This window comes from Mobula hypostoma, chromosome 17 (genome assembly GCF_963921235.1).
Source record: "Mobula hypostoma chromosome 17, sMobHyp1.1, whole genome shotgun sequence".
Lineage (NCBI taxonomy): Eukaryota > Metazoa > Chordata > Chondrichthyes > Myliobatiformes > Myliobatidae > Mobula > Mobula hypostoma.
Window position 1 is genome coordinate 44,231,399 of NC_086113.1, and position 17,269 is coordinate 44,248,667.

Consider the following 17,269-nt stretch of genomic DNA (forward strand, 5'->3'; position numbering starts at 1 on the left):
CGCAAATGTAGTTCCGCTATTTAAGAAAGGAAGGAGTCAGCAAAAAGAAAATTACAGACCTATTAGTCTGACATCGGTGGTTGGAAAGATATTGGAGTCAATCCTCAAGGACGAGGTTATGAAATACCTTGAGATGCATGACAAGATAGGCCGATGCCAGCATGGTTTCATGAAGGGAAGATCCTGCCTTACCAACTTATTGGAATTTTTTGAGGTAATCTCGAATAAGATTGACAAGGGAGAGGCTGTGGATGCTGTGTATTTGGATTTTCAAAAGGTGCCGCATATGAGGCTGCTTAATAAGGTGAGAGCCCATGGAATTATAGGAAAGATATTGAAATGGGTGGAGCATTGGCTGATAGGCAGAAAGCAAAGGGTGGGAATAAAGGGATCCTATTCTGATTGGTTGCCGGTTACTAGTGGTGTTCCGCAGGGGTCGGTGTTGGGGCCGCTTCTTTTTATGATGTATATCGATGATTTGGATTATGGATTAAATGGTTTTGTGGCCAAGTTTGCGGATGATACCAAGATAGGTGGAGGAGCAGGAAATGTTGAAGATACGGAAAGGTTGCAGAGAGACTTAGTCAGTTTAGGAGAGTGGGCAAAGAAATGGCAGATCAGATACAACGTTGACAAATGTACGGTTGTACATTTCGGAAGAAGAAATAATCGGGCAGATTATTATTTAGATGGGGAGAAAATTCAAAAATCGGAAGTGCAAAGGGACTTGGGGGTCCTCGTGCAGGATACCCTAAAGGTTAACCACCAAGTTGGATTGGCAGCAAGGAAAGCGAATGCTATGTTGGCATTCATTTCAAGAGGAAGTGTATAAGAGTAAGGAGGTGTTGATGAGGCTCTATGGGGCATTAGTGAGACCTCATTTGGAATACTGTGTGCAGTTTTGGGCCCCCTATCTTAGAAAGGATATACTGATGTTGGAGAGAGGTCAGAGAAGATTTACGAGGATGATTCCTGGAATGCAGGGGCTAACATATGAGGAGCGTCTGTCGGCTCTTGGATTGTATTCATTAGAGTACAGAAGAATGAGAGGGGATCTCATAGAAACGTTTCGAATGTTGAAAGGGTTGGACAGAGTAGATGTAGAAAGGTTGTTTCCCTTGGTGGGTGAGTCCAGGACAAGAGGCCATAGTCTTAGAATTAGAGGGTACCCAGTTAAAACAGAGATGAGGAGAAATCTTTTTTAGCCAGAGGGTTGTGGATTTGTGGAATTCGTTGCCACATATGGCTGTGGAGGCCCGATCATTGAGGGTGTTTAAGGAGGAGACTGACAGGTATCTAATTAGTCAGGGTATCAAGGGATATGGGGAAAAAGCCGTAAATTGGAACTAGATGGGTGAATAGTTTAGCTCATGGGGGAGCTGCGGAGCAGACTCGACAGGCCGAATGGCCTACTTCTGCTCCTTTGTCTTGTGATATATAGGGAAGGCTAAGATTTATAAAAATATCAAATTACAACAGGTAATTTCACACTTATACCATGTCTTCACAATATAAAAACATATCCCTTTGGCTTTCTCAGGAAACAATGAAAAACATCAGCTAAATGAAGAGACAATGGGAAGTTTCTCTTAAGGTTTGGTGAACACAAGGACTTAAGGAGTTGTGGGAGCTCAGAGAAGGAATGCTAGGTTAGCAAAGTGTTTGAAGGTACAAAAATCAATAATACAGTGGATTTAAAACAAGAGTTGGTGGAGAATACCAGGCTGAAAGAGGCTGTAGAGATAAGACAATGCAAGGCTCTGGAGGAAATTCAACACTGAAATAAGAATTTTAAATTTGAGGCACTGGAGAACCAAAAATTAACAGTGGCATTTTAATACATTTATCAAAGGTCTTGTAGAAGAGATGGTACTATTTTGCCTTGGGAGAGTGATCACAGCTAGGTATAAAAAATGACAAGACAGTGATTTTTCTGATTTCCCTTGTGAATAAGGGAAGCCAAGAAGCTGCAATGCAGACAGAGATCCCCTCGGCTTTCATAACGATGGTAAGTATTGCAATGACAGAAAACAAATTAAAAACACAGACATAAATGTACCCCGGTTCAAAATATGCACCATAATATACAGTGGCATGCAAAAGTTTGGGCACCCCTGGTCAAAATTTCTGTTACTGTGAATCGCTAAACCAGTAAAAGATGAACTGATTTCCAAAAGGCATAAAGTTAAAGATGACACATTTCTTTAAAATGTTAAGCAAGAAATCTTTTTCATTTCCATCTTTTACAGTTTCAAAATAATAAAAAAGGAAAAGGACCCGAAGTAAAGGTTTGTGCACCCTGCATGACAGTATTTAGTAACACCCCCTTTGGCAAGTATCACAGCTTGTAAACGCTTTTTGTAGCCAGCTTAAAGTCTTTCAATTCTTGTTTGGGGGATTTTCACCCATTCTTCCTTGCAAAAGGCTTCTAGTTCAGTGAGATTCTTGGGTCGTCTTGCATGCATGGCTCTTTTGAGGTCTATCTATGGATTCTCGATGATGTTTATGTCAGGGGGCTGTGAGGGCCATGACAAAACCTTCAGCTTGCACCTCTTGAGGTAGTCCATTGTGGATTTTGAGGTGTGTTTAGGATCATTATCCTGTTGCAGAAGCCATCCTCTTTTCATCTTTGGCTTTTTTACACAGGGTGTGATGTTTGCTTCCAGAATTTGCTGGTATTTAATTGACTTCATTCTTCCCTCTACCAGTAAATGTTCCCCGTGCCACTGGCTGAAACACAAGCCCAAAGCATGATCGATCCACCCCCATGCTTAACAGTTGGAGAGGGTTTCTTTTCATGAAATTCTGTATCCTTTTTTCTCCAAACATACCTTTGCTCATTGTGGCCAAAATGTTCTATTTTAACTTCATCAGTCTACAGGACTTGTTTCCAAAATGCATCAGGCTTGTTTAGATGTTCCTTTGAACCTTTTGAATAGAACTTTCTGGCATCTTTAACTTCATGCCTTTTGGAAATCAGTTCATCTTTTACTCGCTTAGCTACTTACAGTAACAGAAATTTTGACCAGGGGTGCCCAACCTTTTGCATACCACTGTATACACATTATTCAATGGGTCTCATAGTTTAAATATACTTGTCTCATTACAATTATAGATCTCCACTGCTTTCTTGCTTTCTGTTGTCTTCAATTAGAGAGTTCAAAAGAAATTATTCACAAATCCAGGAGAGTGAGTTGTGAATGGAGAAAGAAAACAACAATTTGCTGTAAAATACTAGTGCAAGCTGCAATCACTACAGATCATGGATTTGAAAAGGAAACATCAACTGAAAATGGAAACTACAATGTAGCAGTGGCCATCATAAGATACAGTTAAGTGGGATGTTCTGATTTGCAAAGAAGAGAACAATGCTGAGGATGTTGGTCTTTGAAGCCGCCACATTTTTAAACAGAGCAGATCAAAATCAGAACACAAAGTTGTGCCAAACACAGGACTGGAGAAATGGCAGGGAGCAAGTGGTATGATGTAGTGAAATGCAAATTTAATAAGGCTGGGGAAATAAAACGAATGCATAACCAATAAGAGTCCAGTTAAGTGAAGAGGAGCAAAAAGTAACAATCAGAATGGATTATCAAGCATTTAGATAGCACGGAGATTGTGCAGGATGCAATATAATGGAAGAAAAATGGACATTCAGTTAAGTGAATCTTGGAGATGAGAAAGGCAGAGAACTGCATCAGCTGCATGAAGTGGCATATAAGCACTGGTGCCATGGTGGGAAAAGGTAATCCATAAGATAGAAAAAATGTATCTGCTGAACCGCTAAAGTCACATCCCGCAGTCCCCTGGAGTGAAAAGTTAAGGGAAACAAAACTAGATGAAGATCGCACCAACTGTGCTGATACTTGGATAGCCTGGTTTCCAATGTGCCAACACCAAGCTTGTGGTTATTCTGGATCATTTGATATTAAAGAGGAACACAGACTGAAACAGCCACAAATTCCAATGGGTCATCTCCTGAGGCCTACATAGCAAGGTCTCAGGGTCTTTGTTTTAAATGTATAGAAGGTATGTGTTCATGACTGAGAATATAATATTGAAAATTCTGGATCACTATTTAGGAACTTAACTGCCCAATAGGAAACGTTTACCTTGTCCACCAAGACAGCCTCATAAAAGTTATTTGGATCATCACAATCAAACACTGGCCTTGCCTGTACTCCTCATAACTAACAATCACAACCACTCTTATCTCTCCACATTCAAATTCATCACTCCTCCCTCTCATTAACTTTCTTTCCTTGTGCACCCAGTAGTTCATGTTTGTCATTCCAGGCAAATAAATAAATTTATCTGAGACAAAGAAAGGAAAATACACTGTATCTTCTTATCACAGGCAATTGCATAGGCCATATATTATCTAATGAATACAGTTCCCTCCTTTATAATGCAAATGGTGCATTATAATTTTTATAAAGAAAACATCCTGTTCTACTCTGGGGTAGTTACAGTAAACTGTTGGTCCTTTATGTGAGTTCTCAAGATGGATGTTCAGCTTTTAAAACACAGCTAAGAGTTTTTTTCAGTAACCACAAGACACAGCTTGGTGGACAATACATTAGGAAAAATGTGTAGTAAAGATTAATATAGGCATATTATGTTAAAATCATACGAGAGCATGGCTGACAAAGAAAACCTGAACAGAAGATTTGCAGGAGGCAAGAAGTTGGGATTACTTTAAATGTAAAACCAAGGAAATAACAAGAAAAATCAACTATCCAGGCAACTGGAAAAAGAACCCCCCCCAAAAAAGACCAATAAAGTTTTGGATAAACTATGGCAGGAAGGTTTATCACAGAACAGCACACAAGTAACAATAACATCTGAGTTAGTTCATGGCCAACAACAATAAAATGCATTCCTCTGACCACTTCCTGTTGCTGAGCTGCATTTTTTTTGATGTGTAGTGGTTAATGTCAATAGTTTGCCTGCGTTGCAATCTAACGTGTTCTTATTTGCAGCTAGCACAGCTTCTAAGGGAGACTGAACAGGATTAGGCTGGAGAAATTGATTATCCTGGTAGTTTGTTCAAAGCAAGTCTGGCGTTAAATTATTCAGCCAATCAATCCAGAGGTCAGAGAAAGAGAAGGTGCATCCTAAAGTGGTACAGGCAGAATAATTCAGAGAGAATAGGTGGAATCTGTTCACTTGAGCTGTGACAAAGAACAACTTAGAGAGTGTTAATTTTGAAAGAGCATTTATAAATATTCTCATAAGGAACAAGAAAATCAACCCAGTGTGCTCAAAGCAGAATAGCAAAGATAAAACTAAACGGGTACTACTTTTGGACTTTATAATGCCCCTGTCAATTCACTGTTCCAGGAACACCATTTTATTACTGCTTGCCATCACTTAAATGGAAAAGGACAAGCAACATAGGAGAAAGTGATGACATTTGAAATATGCAGCATTCAATTTTAATAACTCCTCAGCATAAATATATAAAAAGTTGTCAATTCATCAGATAAAATAGGAGTTTTTAAAACTCTGCTGAACATGCTGAAGGATGAAATAATCTGACTCAATTTGTAACAGCTGCTCCTGTCCAGTTTGAACCACACGCATCTGTGGTGAAAGCAGCCTTGGTAGCATCCATATTTAAGGATCCTCACCTATCTGGGACATGCCCTCTCCTTATTAGTAGAATTGGGGAGGAGGTACAGAAGAAATTGATCATCTTGGTAATTTGTTCAAAGCAAGTCTGGTGATAAATGGATCCTGGAGGTCCATACTCTGATGTTTTTTCTCCCACCACCATCAGATTTCTGAATGCTACTTTGTTACCCTTCTTGTGTACTAACCTTGGAATAATTTTTATGGCTTGCACTATACTGCTGCCCCAAAACAACAAATTTCATGACTCAAATGCTTCTAACTTCTTTCATATTGTCTTTAGGTGCTACAGCCGACAACACTGCTGCTGTTGAGAAGCTATCAAAGCACTTCAGTCATGCCTCAAACCATATGGGACAAGATGCTACCTTAAGGACCATGTTATATTTCCAACCATTCTCATAACACAGAGCGGGCCTTCACTTCTGTTATCCTGATCACACTAGCAAGCTGTTCACTATCTTGCATTGGTGATAATGACACACTCAGGGAGAAATTTTCTGCTGCAAATAGGAGCCCACCACAGACCAGAGTGAGTATTCAGCAAGTAAAAGTGAAGGGAGAGGGAAGGAAAAGAAACATATATATTGAAGCATCAACCATAAAAATCCTCCAGTACTTGTTGCACATAGAGTCTTCCCTGCCACTACACAGGCATCACCCAACAGGACTGAGAATCCCAGTCCTTGACTACATTTCATGCAGTAGGAAAGGAGACCTCCTGATAGGGTTAGGGTTTTTAATGCAACTGTGCTGGAATGATCATACGAGGGTTATTGTACAAGGAATGTTTGATGGCTCTGGGTCTGTACTGGCTGGAATTCAGAAGGATGAGGGGGGATCTCATTGAAACCCTTCAGATGTTGAAAGGTCTATATGGAGTAGATGTGGAAAGGATGTTTCCCATGGTGGGAGAGTCTAGGACAAGAGGGCACAACCTCAAGATAGAGGGGTGCCCTTTCAAAACAGAGATGCAGAGAAATTTCATTATTCAACTGGGGGTGAATTTGTGGAATTTGTTGCCATGTGCAGCTGTTGAGGCCAGGTTGTTTGGGTGCAGTTAAGGCAGAGATTGATGGACATGATATCAAAGGTTACAGGGAGAAGGCCAGGAACTGGGGTTGAGGAGGAGATTTAAAAAAAGGTTCAGCTACGATTGAATGGCAGAGCAGATTCAATGGGCCAGATGGCTTAATTCTGCTCCTATGTCTTATGGTCTTATGATGGATGGCAATGGCCAATTTTGTCCCAATTTCTTCTTTCAATCCATACGCCCATCATCAGGCATGCTACCACTGAACAGGAGAGCCTATATCCTTCAGATTTTCTTTTCATTTGGGACAGTTGACTATTTCTGTAGACTACTCTATTAGAATATTTAGTTGATGGAATTCGGGACCCAATATGACAAGGTGGCTCATATTAGTTGAAGAAAATGATTATCAGTGATCAAGTAAGAATAATCACATTGGGATCACAAGCAATTTTTTTTTCTGTGAGGCCTGAGTTACATTCAGTAACTATATTCCCTCATTTGGTTCTTGTAAGAAATAGAAGCAGCACAAAGACATTCAGCCTCCCATGCCTACTGCATCAGAACGTTCTGCTTGACCTTTTTTTCTCAGCCTCCTATCTTGCACCTACTGTGTATTCTTTGATTTGTTTAATACCTTTATCTTGAATGAGCCCCGTTGCCCTCTGGATAGAGCATTCTAAAGATCAACTAAATCAAGGCATGTTCATTTTTAGTTCTGAAGCAGAAAAGTGTATCTTAAAAGTCAAGATGAATGGATGAAGAGTGAGCAAGGAACCCATTCAACTGAACTCCACATTCCATTAGGATAGATTGTCCTCCACATCCATCTCCTGCTTTCCTGTGCCTCTACCATATAATCCTTACTTTGGGTGATTATGAATACTTTAAACTTTTGGCAATGGCTATGGTATGGTCAAAGACAGTTTACTTGTCCCTAATTTTCTTTTTGGGAGAGGCAAGTCTAATAGCTCCTTATGTGCACTGTCACCTAAAGTTACCATTAGCCTTTACTAAAACTTCTCCAGTGTTTTAAAAGGACAGAAGAATCAGAACTAAGCTAGTGTTCATGCCAAAACAATAGTTTGTGCCAAATCAAATAGTAATCATTAGTGGTAGGGGAGAACTTTGCTTTATATTGCTGCCTGCTGTTATTGTAAAAGAAAAGACAACGTAGAGTTAGCAGGGCACTTACTGGCCAGTTGTGATTCCTGCCAGAGGCATTAACTGTACTGAAAAACCCTTAGAAGTGCTGCGATATAACAAACCAATAGTATGTTTATTGATTGGAACACTAAGTCTACTATCAGAGAGAAAGCATGAACAGGAATAGGGCAGACATGATCTTTACAGGTTGCACTGACTAAATATACAATATTTATGAAATATACTATTTGAAAGGACAAAACCTAGAGAAAAATTAGGCTGAACAAACAAAGCATAAAGGGCTGGAGCTAAATATGTTTTTTTTATCTACTGTTGATCACTGAAGTACAAGTAGTCCACTGCAGCAAATTAAATCCAAATGCATCTCATTCAGAACCTCTCAAAAATGTGCTCTCTGCTCTGCTGCACCACTGCACCTATTCATTCCTAAGGCATTCACCCGTTTCAGCCTTTGAGATGAAAGATGATTAAATTAGATGATTTTTCTCGACTCTTAGATGCTACCATTTTAATTTTACATTGAAAACTGTTGCAGTGAAAATGTTTTAATTAGGTATAAGTGAACATTAGCTGAAGCCACAGTTAGATCTAAAATATGCATATTTAATAACCACTGCAAAAATCAACATCTCTGAAGCTCTTATAAAATGAAACAATTAACCATTGTCTGTAATTAGTATTAACATGGGCTGATATATTTAAAACCTACTTTTGTTGAAACATTTTGAACATGACAACCTTTCAGATTCAGTTAACAATGCAAATTAATTTTTATTAACCTAACAAACATTAGCACGCTTGATATTTTAACTATACATGTTAATTTAGCAACTTCACAGAAAATGTAACAGATCATTTCTTTTGTTCAGTAAAACAAAGTGGAAGGATTGACAAAAAACAAAAATATTCACCATTCTCTTTAATGTTTAGATTTTCAAAGGCCTTCTGGCTTCCTCAGACTCTGAATGCTGTGCCTTACAGCATCAATGCCGTCATTACAACTGGTTGACACAACTAAGCAGGTTGCCATGGTGATGGCATCTGCCTGATATTGCAAGCCACTAAGCAGGTTCATGTGTCTGAGAACTTCAGCTCCCAAGATGCTGAAAAAAATGGCTGAACAATATCATTCCGTTTATAAATATTCTGGTTGGCAGGCAAAGAAAACCCCCTTAAAGCTAATCATGCAGGACTAATGCTCCCCCCCTCCAAAGAACCACAAAAATCTCCAAAAGGAAAATAAACAAACCCATGTGCACTGTTATGCAACTCAGAAAAAAATGGTGATTGCACTTATTTCTTTGACATGTCTAAAGAATCTGAAATACTCCCGAACAACAACTATCTGCAATTAAGATACAAGACAAAAAGACGAGGTCATGAAGTTCAGATTCAGAATTTGAGATGGTTTAAGATGAGAAGATTGAACATATATAGATGCAAGGAACTATGAGAAGCTGCAGAGGAAGTGCGAAGCAGGCCAGAAATGCTAAATGTAACTAGTAAGTCTGCAAGCTAAATGGGAGTAGAAATGGGAAGCTATTAGAGCCTGGAGCAAAGGAAACCAGGAAGTGTACAGAATATATGTAATGAATCTTAGGTAAACTGAAGTTTGTACACACTGGAACTTGACTGACAATGATGGTGTAAGTGATCTGATGGAGTGGTCTATGAACCATATATACAAATCACACTACAGAAGCCACATATATGATTTTCTTTCAGTCATTAAGCGGTCTAGAATTAAATGAAGGCTACTTATAGTGTCAACACTATCCTACTATAGAGTGGGCATAATCAATTTCTCTGTCCATCAAACCTGATAATCACTTTGATGTAGCTAACTGAAATTGAATCGAGACTATGATATTCACAGCCATCTTCTATGCTGTGCAAATCTGATGTTAATACACTGCTTTGACTGGGAAAGGTTGCTGTAGTTTCAGTCATAAGCTGCAGTTACCTTTCTCTCTTAAAATTTCTTACGAAAGTACCTTAGTTACCTACCAAACGAAATGTTTGCTGTGGGCACAGATGTGAACTACATTCAACTCATTGGTGACATGGAAATGTCAATAGAAAATTTATTAAAATGAAATCTACAGGCTGTTATTTAAAATAAGAAATATATGGTTCACTCATTTCCTTCAGAGGAATAAATCTGACATCCCCATTCACTCTGGCTTAACAACGAGCCTAGGTCCATAACCTATGTGGTTGACATACAGAATTCTGATGTATCAAGCCACTACATCAAGGCATAGAATTCAGACATGACAATATCACACAGATCAGTCAATGTTACTGTGTTCTCCTTTCAAAACATCCAGGTTCTGTTTTATACAGCGGGAAAGTTATCCTAAAACTGAATAAGCAATATTTAGGTTCAGATTCAGATCTATTAATTGTGCTCAAAGAATTATATCCTACATCCAGAATTCCACATATATTGATCAAAATATTTCTGTGTGCTTGTGCCATTGGTAGAATATCAGTGTAGAAGCAGGAAAAATTGGTCAGGAAGGTCCTCAACATTGACCCACGTAGTTAGACATGTGGCCAAGAAAACTATTTGCTGATTTGCCATTCATCCATTCTGATTTGGTAAATCAACATAGCTCCAATAAACATTACCTAGGTAAAGCACTAGAATAGCAAGGACAGAAAATTCACTTAGGTTAGAAGCTTCAAAAACCGTCACCAAGAAAAGGTAGATGGTGTTACCCAAATCTCGAAAGATTTAGCTCCCACATTGATTTGTACCAGGTGCTGAGTGAACCTGCACAAAGTAAAAGCTTATTTAACTTCTCCCTCATCGATTTACCTATATGCAGCTGTACTTGAACATGACAACATTGGTAGAAATTACCAATTTGGTTCTTACAGATATAACACAGTGTCCACACCAACAACAGCCTGAGCCACCAAAATGGCGACTCCTTTGTTTGCATCTTCGGAAACAGCTCTATTTCTATCTTTGCTATCTCTTTTCTTTTTCTTTTCAAGGTTCTTTTGAAGACCCTGACCTGAATTTACACTCTACCTTCGCTTCTTTGGGGGAATGGGGCCCGTTCTTAGGGCCTCACGATGGGCCGCTTTTTGATATCCCAAGGACGTGGCCTGGAAGGCAGCCGTGCCTTCAGATTCTGGATTTTCATGGCTCTGGAGGCGGGCTGATTCTAGGCCGGTGCCCCTGACTGAAGTATCGTGGGAGAACATGGAACATCGGGAGCAGCCTGTGTCTTTATTGATGCTTGCTGCACGCTTGAGTGCTCAGTGGAGGGTGCTGATGCATTTTTCGCTGGTGGGGGTAGGGGAGGTTATTGCTTTGCTGCTGCTTGTGCGTGGGAGGGGGGAGCTGGAGGGGCCTTGGCGTTCTAACATTTAACTGTCATTCATTCTTGGGGGCACTCCTCTATTTTCGTGGATGTTTGCGAAGAAAAAGAATTTCAGGACGTATATTTCTCTGACATTATATGTACCTATTGATCCTGTGTGGAACTGCAGTCAGCAAACTTTGGTAAGAGCAGGGTAGCTCTCGTGGTTAACTAGGCATCCAGAAGGGCAGAGCTGCATTCCACCAAGACTTGAAATGTCAGGTCCGAGTATTTTCCTCCTTTAGCAATAACTGTCAAGCTACATCCCTGATTCAATGGGGTTTACAGGAGTATGGAGAGAGGAGTGAATATGGAAGCACCCGCCAAAAGTAGGTGTAAAGCTTCATTTTTTTTGCCCTTACATCACTTAAGATTGTTAAGTGCAGTTCTTTTTAGATGAAACTTTAAACAACAGCCTATCTTTCAGATGAGTATAGAATATTCCATGGTGTATTTCTGAAGAGCAGCTGAGCCATTCTCTGCAGCTTTCTGGCCACAGTCTTTCCATTCACCAAGGTCACTCATGGGTTATTAGCTGTTTCTGTAAGCTTCTTGGTGCAAATTGGCTGCTGCCTTTTCTGCATTATGATAGGAGGCACACTGCCGAAGTGTTTCACTGATTGTGAAGTACTGCAATCCCAAGGTTATCAAAAGGAACTTTTAAAAAACCCAGGTCCTTCCAACACATAATTCCTGACATCATAACTAATTATTGAAATCCAGGAAGGCGAGGGATTAAGACAGCACTGATCCAACTGTGTTGGCAGTTCCTTAGGGAAGACATTATTAGAAGAAAAATACAAATAATTATCCATTCCAGCAGAAATACAAACAAATGGAGATAGAAATATGCAACTCTCTGTAATTCTGATCACTAAAATAAAACTCCCAGCTTCAAATCACCAGACCTTGGATGGATTCCTCAACTGATGATGCTAGCTACCCACTGCGCTGCACTAATTAAGCTTTCCCAGCCTTGAAGGAGGATTTGTATCAACAGTTTGAGGAACTATTGCATCCAAATGAATTTAGGTGATGCAGCTGCACTCAGTTATTACAGAAAGGGGGATACAGTAGTTGAGAAAAGCTTTCTTGGTTAAAAAAGTACATTATTTATGACTGCAAAATCAGCAAATAGCAGACAATGGAGTATATCTATATTCATTGTAAACAGAATTGTCTTTTATCCAAATTGTAACACATGTTGGGGAGAAGTACGTCATCTGACAATAAATAAGATTATGCAAAATAGACCAAGAGACAATAAAGGGAAACCCCAAAACCTTTAATAATAGTATAAATAACAGTAAAATTATCACTAGAAGGCTGGGGCTTTTGAGGAATTTTCAGTGTTTACTAAAATTGTCTTCACCAAAGTTGAGAATCCTGGCTTATCCCACCCTAATACTTAATACAATATGAACATCAATTACACAAACTCCCAGTAATGTCTCCCACCCTCTTCACCATTTCCCATCACCTTGTCCCTCTCTCATATTATCTCCTTGGCTGCCCATCACCTCCCTCTGGTGCTCCTCTCCCTCAATCCCCCTTTTTTCTACTTTTCATGGCCTCTGTCTCTTTCACCAATGAACTTCCTAGCCCTTTGCTTCATCCCTCCCCCTATAAGTTTCCCCTATCACCTGGCATTTCTCTCCCCTCTCCCCCCTTCAAATCTACTCCTCAGCCTTTTTTCTCCAGTCCTGCCGAAGGGTTTCAGCCCGAAACGTCGACTGTACTTTTTTTCCATGGATGCTGCCTGGCCTGCTGAGTTCCTCCAGCATTCTGTGTGTGTTGCTCAGATTTCCAGCATCTGCAGATTTTCTCTTGTTTGTTAATTAAAATACAGTACATTTACCTGGCTTGCTTACAATACATCCTACTTTGCTGAGGGGAAGGAAGTTAAAACAAATTCTGACTTAAGGGATCTAATGTTAATGGACTAATTCATGGGATTCAGACATAAATGAAGGGGCTCCACTCAATAGGGATAGAATTACACTTGTTCAACAATTTCAAATGGTGAGTGCTAGAACATATAACATAATTTTGCATAGTTCAGCAACATTTGATTATTTTCCCAACTGGTCCTTCTTTAAGACTGAACAGCCTTAGCAGTAAATTTATATACAGCATGGAAATGGTCACTGTTGAATATAATATACCTACAGAGCCAATGAATAGTGATAGAAGCAAGAACCATAGTTGTTTTACTATTTCTGGTCCCATAAGCGACAATAATTTTTTTTACTGCTGAAATCTTCAGAGTCAATAGATGAGCCAAATCTTCCGACACTACCTTGCTGCAAACCACCCACAGTTTTACACACACCTCACTGCTGGCTTCAAAGTGATGACTGAAGATACCACTGATTACTGAATGAGTGCTGACAGATTACCCGACTGTGTTTTAAAATATTCTGTATCGTTGCCTTGCACTTTCCATACATCATACTGTTTCAGTACCTGTTAAATCTGGGACCATGAGCCACTCTTCAGTGGTGTTTCCTGTAATTTTCTGCTCATATTCCAACTCTGATTTAAAAAAAAGTATTTCAATATTCATTTGACTGGATTTCTTCCTGCCTCCATGAGTAAATGATGTGATCCAAAAATCCCATTGTATATAGCTAACATTAACTTTTCCATTTAACCATCATTCCTAAATTTACCATTGGCCATGAGCACAGCAGTAACTTAATTGGAAGCTTTCCTTCCTTTGTTCAATACCTTACATGCCTTCACCTCTCCTTGAACTCTATAGATAAGTAGTGGAGAGTCTATTGACTGGCTGCGTCACAGCCTGGTACGGAAACACTAACGTTCCAGAATGGAAAATCCTACAAAAAGTAGTGAATACGGCCCAATCCATCATCTGCAAAGACCATCTATCCACTGAACACGTCCAAATGAAACCTCGTCACCGGAAAGCAGCATCCATTGTCAGGGACCCGCACCGAATAGGACATGCTCTCTTCCTGCTGCTGCCATCAGTAATAAGGTACAGGAGTCTCAGGACTCGTATCATTAGGTTCAGGAACAGTTACTACCACCAGGCTTTTAAACCAAAGGGGATAACTTTACTCGCCCCCATCACTGAAATGTTCCCACAACCAATGGACTCACTGTCAATGACTCTTCATCTCATGTTCTTACTATTTATTGCTTATTTTTTACTAGTATTATTTCTTCTTTTTCTATTTGCACAGTTTATTGCCTTCTGCTCCGAAGTTGAATGCACCATTTGGGGGTGGGGGGGTGGGGGGAGGGTCTTACATTGTTTCTGTTATGGTTATTACCCTACAGGTTTACTGTGTATGTCCACAGGAAAACGAATCCCAGGGTTGTATACAGTGACATATTTGTACCTTAACAATAAATTTACTTTGAACTTCTCCAACACTAGATCTCCCAAAAACTCAACATTACTTCCGTCCTGTCTTCTTATGGATTTTGTTTTCTTAACCATATTACTGGTATCTATGCCTTTAGTTAGGCTCTGCAATTTGTTTAAATCTCTCCATCTGCCTCCCTCTCTCCAGTCTCGTTCAAAAAAATCCTTTTTGACCAGACTTTAGGTTATTTCTCCAAATGACAGCACAGGTGGCATTGTGGCTAACCTTGCAAAAGCATGTTCTACAATAGGGGTCGCCAATCCGTCGATCGCGATCGACTGGTCAATCTTTGAGACTTTCCCAGTAGATCCCGAAGAAAAATCAAAAATAAATATACAAATACTGTTGTAATGTGAGCATTATAAAAGTAAGTAATACTAATTAGGATAATGGTAATATAGCAATATTTTCGCTAAAAAGCTGTTTGTAAAGAGAGATTGTTTCCAGGTTGCGGGGGTTTAGTTCCGTTCTTTCTGCCCAGTGCGCATGTGTGTAGCTCCCCCACCGTGCACCGTGTTTTCAGTGTAGCCTGTGCTGCATCAAAGTGACAAATCAGATTCGATAAGAGTACAGACTGTCACAAACATCAATATATGGCAGTGGTTCCCAAAGCATGCAGTGATGCAGCGGTAGTCGGGATGCACACCGCACATCTTTAAGAAAAAAAGCCAAAATAAACAAGCTAATTAATTAGGTGCCGCCTGGCACGTAAATGTCGGCTCAGATCAGAGGCGATGCAATTGCTCATGATATCCTGATAGCATAGCGGAGGCTCCACGAAAGAAGGCAAAAACATACAAATTCCATCCAGGATGGGAAGAGGAATTTCTATTTACCTTGGTGAAAGACAAGTGTGTATGTATGTTGTGCCACCAAACACAAGGACTGACTAAAAGAGGGAATCTGGAGCGGCACCACAACACCAACCACCAGGAATTTAAAGACACCTACCCACCAAAGAGCGCAATTCGTGCCTGGAAAGTTGAGCTGAAATCGGGGTTGAAGGCCCAGCAATCGTTTTCCACAAAAAATGCTGCTCAAAATAAGGCTGCTATTGAAGCATCATTTCGTGTAAGTCACCTTTTGGCTGAACACAAAAAGCCTTTTACAGATGGCGATTTATTCAAGGAAGCAATGGTCATTACCGCAGAGACTGTTTTTAATGACTTTAAAAACAAAAATGGCATCACAACTGCAATACATAATATACTGCTTGGCTCTGCAACAGTGACAAGGAGGATAGAGTCACCGTCAGAGGACGTGAACATCTTTCACTACAGTTCGATGAATCCCTGGATGTAATGCAAACAGCTCAGCTTGTTGTATTTGTCAGAATGGCTTTCCAGGATTTTACAACAAAGGAGGACTTCCTCACTCTTTTGCAATTAAAGGAAAGAACGAGAGGTGAGGATATTTACAATGAGTTTAAAAAAATATGTCCGTGAAAATGACATCCCCATTCATAAACTGGTGGCAATTACTACTGATGGGCCCCAGCAGTGCACGGTGTGTGCGTTGGTTTTATAGCACTAACAGTCAGTGCCTACTTTGGGTCAACTTATCTATGTGAAATTGCATTTTCACAGATGAAAATTATTAAATCTAAGTACAGGAGCTGACTTACTAACAGACACCTCACTAGGGTTGCCAACTTTCTCACTCCCAAGTAACGAACAAAAGTAGCAGTCAAATCCCGGGACATTTGTGTTTACCCCCAGAAAGACTACCATGACCATGAAGTCTTGTGCGGGCACCTGTACGTGCATACGCGTACGTGCTGATTTTTTTTTTAACCCACGAATCGTTTTTGGCTTAATTTTCATTATTTCTACTTTATATAGGCTACGTATTTATCATAGCATTCCTGCTTTTACAATATGTTAGTGTTATTTTAGGTTTTATGTGTTATTTGGTATGATTTGGTAGGTTATTTTTCTGGGACTGAGAACGCTCAAAATTTTTTTCCATATAAATGAATGGTAATTGCTTCTTCAGCGTAAAGCATTTCGGCACGAATGGTTTCATAGGAAAGTTCTACCTTAGCAGGGGGAATACGGGACAATTGGCAACCCTACACCTCACAGACTGTCTCAGACTGGTTGTCTGTAGTTATGAGCCAAATTTCAGGGAACTAGCAGAAAGTATTCAGCCCCAGTCATCACACTGAGTGCAACAGTCAATTTTCATTCATTTATTTTTCGTGTTGAAATAAAATTAAATAATGAAACTTAGAATTAAAGGTGTGAAGCACAGCTATGGCCTGTTTGATATGCTAGTTACAGTGTTTTCTTGTTTGAATTAATTTGAAAGTTTAACAAAAGTATTTTGTGGAATTCAAATACAATTCGCCCAAATAAAAGGCCTCAAATTGGAAGTACAATCTGAGCTGTTTTTTCTCTAAACGACTTAGTAGGTAGATCTTGCCTTTCACTGAGGTCGAGATAGGGGATCTTGGGCTTAAAACGGTTGGTGACCACTATTCTACAACATCAATACAACAGAGAAAAAAAATCTTTGACCACTTTCAGCCTATTCAGAGAAATGGTTCATTAAGGATCTGAGCCACACTGACCAAAATTGACATATACTGATAAATCTGCTTCATTTCATCTCTTAATTATTGTCTAAAGCCAAGCCAGGTTGGAAGCAATGCCTCCTCCTAG

General features: G+C 39.7%; 1 protein-coding gene across 6 annotated transcripts in view; it reads right to left on the reverse strand.

Annotated features, from left to right (window-relative positions):
* LOC134357983 (catenin delta-2-like) overlaps window positions 1-17,269 on the reverse strand; it is a 1,288,623-nt gene that overhangs the window by 878,092 nt on the left and 393,262 nt on the right. The window contains exon 1 of one of the 6 annotated variants that reach the window (XM_063069825.1): window positions 8,746-8,805. The exons of the other annotated variants lie outside the window; for them this stretch is intronic. The gene's annotated coding sequence lies outside the window, so the exon portion shown is untranslated. Of the gene's footprint in view, window positions 1-8,745; window positions 8,806-17,269 lie in introns of those variants that run through there. 6 annotated transcript variants of the gene reach the window in all.